This window comes from Phaeoacremonium minimum, assembly GCF_000392275.1.
Source record: "Phaeoacremonium minimum UCRPA7 unplaced genomic scaffold PA7_03_scaffold_504, whole genome shotgun sequence".
NCBI classification, from domain to species: domain Eukaryota; kingdom Fungi; phylum Ascomycota; class Sordariomycetes; order Togniniales; family Togniniaceae; genus Phaeoacremonium; species Phaeoacremonium minimum.
The window spans coordinates 194,738-200,737 of NW_006921406.1; positions in this window are offsets into that span (position 1 = coordinate 194,738).

Genomic DNA, 6,000 nt, shown 5'->3' on the forward strand with positions numbered 1-6,000 from the left:
AGAGAGTAATGAAAGTCTGCTGTCTTGGGTTTCGGTGCTCTTGGTGTGACTGGCGAGAGGGATAGAGCATCCTGGTACTCAAGAGAAAGAGAGGAGCTGCGGAAAAGATGCGGACCCCTTGGCCCTTCTACTTGCTTTAGCGACTCAACCTCAAAATTGTAGGCAGAGCGCGCTCGTGCTGATTGTGGAGTGTGAGCCTCCTCGTACGAGGAAAGCGTCGTGATACTGGGTTGGCCAGACTAGGGCTCGTTAGCACACAGAACTTACTTACACCAACTTAGTGGGAGACTTACAGAGTGCACGCTAACTCGCGGTGAATTCTCGCAATCCTCAGGTTCGCTAACAATATCGTCGACGTCCTCAAGCTCACTAAGGATGTCGTCCTCGTCCCACTCAGACTCCATCATGAACTCGGTGAGTACCGAGTTGCGCTCCGGGTGCCCCGCATTCTTTAGGCCGAAAAAGGTGTCATGTAAATGCGCCTTCTCCAACATCTCCCGCGGTCTCGCCGCCATAGTATGGCGTGTGTGATTCTGCGACTCTAATGAGTCTTCTGCTCGGCTCATATCCCAGCCGCCAGCTCTTCTACTCACCATATTTGTATGTATATATAACTTTGCTGCGTTTGCAGGTTTATGGGTCCAGCTGTGTACAATTTGCTCTGTTCGAAGGGGCCGTTGCCGGCGATTTCCGTTTATGGGGCCTGATATAGATAAAGAGCTGTGGTGGTATTACCCGTAATACCTTGGGTGTTAGAGGAATCAATGGAAACAATGGAAAAAGCTCGCTATGCTCATATAATCATGGGAAAGTCGCAAAACAGAGAAGGGGAGGACTAGGAGACGCAGACGGGCGCCTACAGATGGTTATGTATGGCAGAAACAGCCACCGGGAGAGGAGGTGAGTGAGTGAGTGAGTGAAGCTCTTCTGCTTGCGCACCGCACCGGCATATGCACGAGGACGGTTACAATGTGATGTGTGTGCGGGCGAGCGACAAGAGCGGTAGAGAAAAGCTAAGGTAGGGTACCCTTGGTAGCCCATGGACGAGGTAGCACCAGGGAGACAGACAGAGCGAAAGATACCTCGACGATCTGATGGCCACTGTTGGTCGAGCATGCTTCTGCCCCCAAAGGCATATCCCTTTTAGGCGTGCCGGCGCCTTGGCCAGGCCTCGCACTGGACGGATGGGAGGGAGAATGCCCACCTTGACTGCCATGGCACATCCCTCAGGGGATAATTTTAGTGTCTTTTCAGTGTGAAGAGTGACCTGGACGCAGCATGAGTAGCATACATAGTGTAGTACGTAGATAGTAGCATGAAGCATGCCCATGGGAGATGGCGGGAGGTCAGCGAGGAGGTCGGGCCCTGGTTGGCCAGCGGCGGGCTGCCGGTGGACTGACAAAGGACAGTCGAGGTGAGTCGGCAGCTTCGACGCTGCATATCGCGGGAAACAATTGGGCAGAAACGGCGTCGAGGATGGGGAAAAGAGTACGTATCCCTGCTCTGTTCTCTCATTGGTTCTAAATTAAGAGCGCTAACCCGTCAGGCCAAATTCTGGTTGGCCAGATCCATTTTCCTGCTCAAAATAGCAGAAAGTCGTCGTCGTGTAAGCGCCCACGATAAAAGACACCACGGCGCTAGTCCAAGCTAAGAAACAACCTACAATAAGGAAACCTCAAGTCCAGGCGGGTCCTCGATGCACGCACGCACATACATGCGCACTCGGCACGGGGGGAGGAAACATCCCTCGTCCTGCAGATGCCACCACCTCCAGCGGCCAGCGCTAGCAGGGCCTGGGGAGGATGGGGCTGTTGAAGGCGCTCTAACTAATGCAAAGTAGTACATGGGGGCTACGGCTTCTCAGTTGTGGACGGCCATGTGTGTGGCAGCCACAATGTTCTGTTTCCTCAGTGCAAATGTTTCTATCTGTCTGTTTGTGCATGCCGACAGAGACATGGCTGCATCTCTCGGCTCGCTAACTCAACGCCGCCTCGCACTGTCGAATGGCTCTTCTGGCTGATGTCGTACAATAGGATGGTCAATGCTGCAAAATGCACGCGGCTTCTAGAGGCGTCTTCCCCGGTGCGAGATGCAATCGCTCTGCGAGCGTCAAGATAAGGTCATCTCGCAGCACTTCTCGTGGGGTCGGAGACAGTGGCTGGGATTGGGCGGTGGTCGGATAGAGGCATCTCCTTTGTCCCCTCATCTTGTGTTCCCTTTCGGCGTGGCAGATTAAGAGCTCATCTTCCGCTGCCCCTCTCTGGCCGACCTGGGCAAGTGATTGTCAATCGAGGGACTGATTGTCAGGGCCTCGATCGGAGGGAGCATTCAGGCATTGTCCCTAGTTGCGACCCCTTCGCACTTCTTTCACGTTTTTCACACCCGGGCCGGAGTAACCGCCCAATCGCCGTTGCGAGTGCTGCTCTCAACAAAGTTTGCAACGGCCTTGGTCGAGATTAACTTCCCGTCTCGGTCAGCTATGGAACGGTCCGGAAGGCAAATCGCTACTCATTCTGACCTCCAATTGAAATCACTCTGTCAGACGGGCTCGGCCGTATATCGTACGGCGCGACAACCTGCTAGCCTCGACTCGGCCCAACTAGCTCCCGCCATCCCCCCGCCTTCGACCTTGAAGATCCAATGGCACAAGTTGGCCCTCCTCGAACGTGACCACCTCTGGCACATGACCTGTGTAACAAGACGCTGTATGGCTGTCACCTCGAGCCGATTCCGATGCAAACGACCGAAGGATCTCCCAAGGGATAGCAATCTATTGACCTGTGTTCGATTTGCAAAATGCATCGGAATCATTGAATGGACGTGTGACTACTACCAGCGGCCAATCCGTTGATAGCACACCTGAGATAACTCGAAAGTCTGCCCAACTTAGACCTGTTTAGCCAAGTTTTGAATGAGACCCTTCGGCCGGTGGATTCGCGCAAAACTCCACCACTTGGGGGCTGTCACGAGCATAATGACTCCTCTTTGGCTTAGCTAGAGCGAAACTAGTGTACACAGGCTTGAGGGGACTTGTGATAGAACTGCATTCTCGTCATGTTCTTCAATTGATACAAATCGACTAGCACGAACTACCTGGCAAGTACTAGGTCAAACGGCCACATAGTATGATAGCCTACTGGAGCATTGGAGATCATGTGGATGGCACGTAGTCATAATCCTCGAGCTAAAGTGTAGGACTAGACTAGTGTAAATGTCAAGATGTGATCGACATGGGCGTTGAGATGTTTTCACGATTTGCCTTCCATTTCGGTCGAATATCACGTTCTCATTTACACATGGTTACAGTGAGGGGCTGGATTGGGGTCAAGATCGCTGGCTACCCCCCGAACGGCCATCGGCGCCAGTGCTGCAACAAGGGCGGCATCTTGCGAACATTGCAGCCCAACGTTGGAGATTGCCTGTAGTGACTCCGTTCTTCTTGCCACTGCGGCTCTCCTACGACCTGCATGTCTCTTTCGATCGTGACATGGAGTTCGAGACAAACAAATTAACTCACGGCAGAAGCGGTTGAGATTCTTTGTGAAAACGTGGCCCGGGACACACCGACTTTTTCGAGAAGACGACGAAACTAATGAAAGTCCGAGACTTTTGACTTAGGTTTGTGGTCGGCCGGCCAAAGTCGGAAGATATCGTCATGTCTATGTATCCTCCCGCATGGTGGAGCATTATTGGGATCTCGGGACCTTCGTAGATGGGCCGAACTTGCGGTAAAGAAGCAAGCGAGACATTTTGACGTCGGGCTTGAAAGCTCAGATGACACGAGCGCCTCCTCTGCCAGCCACCTCGGCGCAAGGGAAGGAAGAGAAGAGCAAAGCACTCGTACAGAGCGGACATGTCTTTCCTTGCGATACTCCCGTGGGACCTCGGGACTAAAATTTTAAGAAAACAGTCCGATGTCTTTCTAGTTCCCGGGATTCCATGAGGGGTAGGCAGGTTTTGCTTGAGTCGCACAGCAGGTCGATTGTCTCTAGAACGGCCCTCGACAGTTCCCCAGTGCAACGTTCTGAGTGGCTAGTATTTTCCTCGTGGGGTATCCCAACGCTGGATATCAACGGCATTCTTGTGAAAATCTGAGTTGTGATGGCATTCCCCGGACAAATTGGCCTTCGAGAAGGCCTCACATGATGTGAAGAGAATGCGAGGCTTTTCACGCTGTGTGGATGGGTGATTCACAAATCAAAGGGGCGAGGATGGTTTCGCGACGCTGAATGGCAAACCGCAGGATATGAAGTTGTGATCTGTGCCGCGAAGCAGTAAAGGGTGCGGGAGAAGCTGCCGCTGCACGGATCAAATCAAGTTGCGAAGATTGAGGTTTGAGGTTTGAGGCGGGCATGCAGCTAATCACGCAAAGCAGATCCCCGCCGCCGATACATACATGGCCGCCCTACCTTACCTTACCTTACCTTACCTTAAGCTTGCATCCCGTGGACCCTAGGATGAGTTAGACGGCAATCACCATACATTAAACAGTGATACTGCATAGTAATTGGATTGTTTGACACGTCGAACACAGGACCTCGTTTTCTGGTCTCACCTTACCTCATCCAACCAGGCCAGCCCCCCCTGAAACACCCCCCATCGATATCAAATTCGCACTCGAGGACGCACTCGAGCATTGATTTGTGTTTCTCCACATGATGCATGGCCGGATCGCATGAAATCGCCCTTGAAATGACGAGCATTAACGTCAACTAAGATGCAATCCAAGCTCAGGAGGTCCCTGCGCAACGCCGCTACTTTGGTCTTAGGATGGTCCGAGTTCAGGCGGGAGGAAGGCGGAGGAACTCCCGCGGACCCTGGCATCCTGGCTGGCTTATCCACTCAGTAACCTAAGTAACGTTAGCTGGTGATCTTTCACAGCGGGCAGACCAGCGTGCCCCCCGCGGGAAAAAAACAGCGCAAGGACTGTAATGACAATTACTGATTCTGAACATCCGTAATTGCGCTCGAGGGGGATCGTCTTCCCTTTTCAGCAGCTACCATGGGTCCCGTACGATGTCTCCTCCGCTCGTCACGTAGCTAGGCGGACTAGGGCCATCCTCAAGGCATTTGTCAGGAAGCAATAAGCTCGGTCTTCAAGGTTCTTGACGGCTTTTGCCCGGCCTTGGCTGGCAATGTATGCTTGCTGGAGCGGGGGCTTCATCCAAGCAACTGCATAAGATAGCGTCCGCGACCAGGCCTAAGGATGACGCGCAACTGAATGCGGGAGGCTTGCTGGCGCCCCCTAGCCCCCTGGCTTGCTTGCTGAGTTTGCCTGCTTGGGTGATAGTGATAGTAGCCCCCATAACATTGAACGCCACTAAATCTGATATCGACCGAGTTTCTGCAGAATTTCACAATCAACGGCCGTAATAGACCTACACCATTCCCCAATGGAGAAGATAGAGGGGCGTGTGCTCAGTCCCCCCAGCCCCATTGTGATGAAGAAAGAGGAGGTGACGGACGTGGATCGCAACTTTTGGCGAGTCTGTCGTTCTCGTGTGTGGAGAGTGCGTCCTTGCATCGCCGGACTTTGAGCCATTTCAGCCCGCGTTGCACCGGTGAAAGTCAATTTGAAATTAGCAGAAACGCACGGCGTGTTGTCGGAGGGGTGGCAGGATCAGATCAGTAAGTTGAGGAGCAGCAGCTAACACAGTCAGGTAGGTTGCAGTTTGCGGATCGCTGACAGGCAAAATATCACTCGAGAGATTAACACTCCATCTGGCTGACGCGCATTCCGCGCGAATCTCTGCGCTGTGCGACGCTCGACCTCTTATCAGTCGCAATCGCAATCAGATGGTTGCCCGCATTTCATAAATGCTCGCGAATGAGAGACTGTGCTCGCTGCAAATATCTGGAGGAGGAAGCTGGTTCATTAAATCCGCCATCCAATTAGGGCTTGTGGAAGCTGGCAATTCTCAATGGAAGCTTCTTCAACTCAAGACATCAATTGGCATCTCCTCTTCTTCTATGTACTGCAACGCAACGCGACTAGTAAAA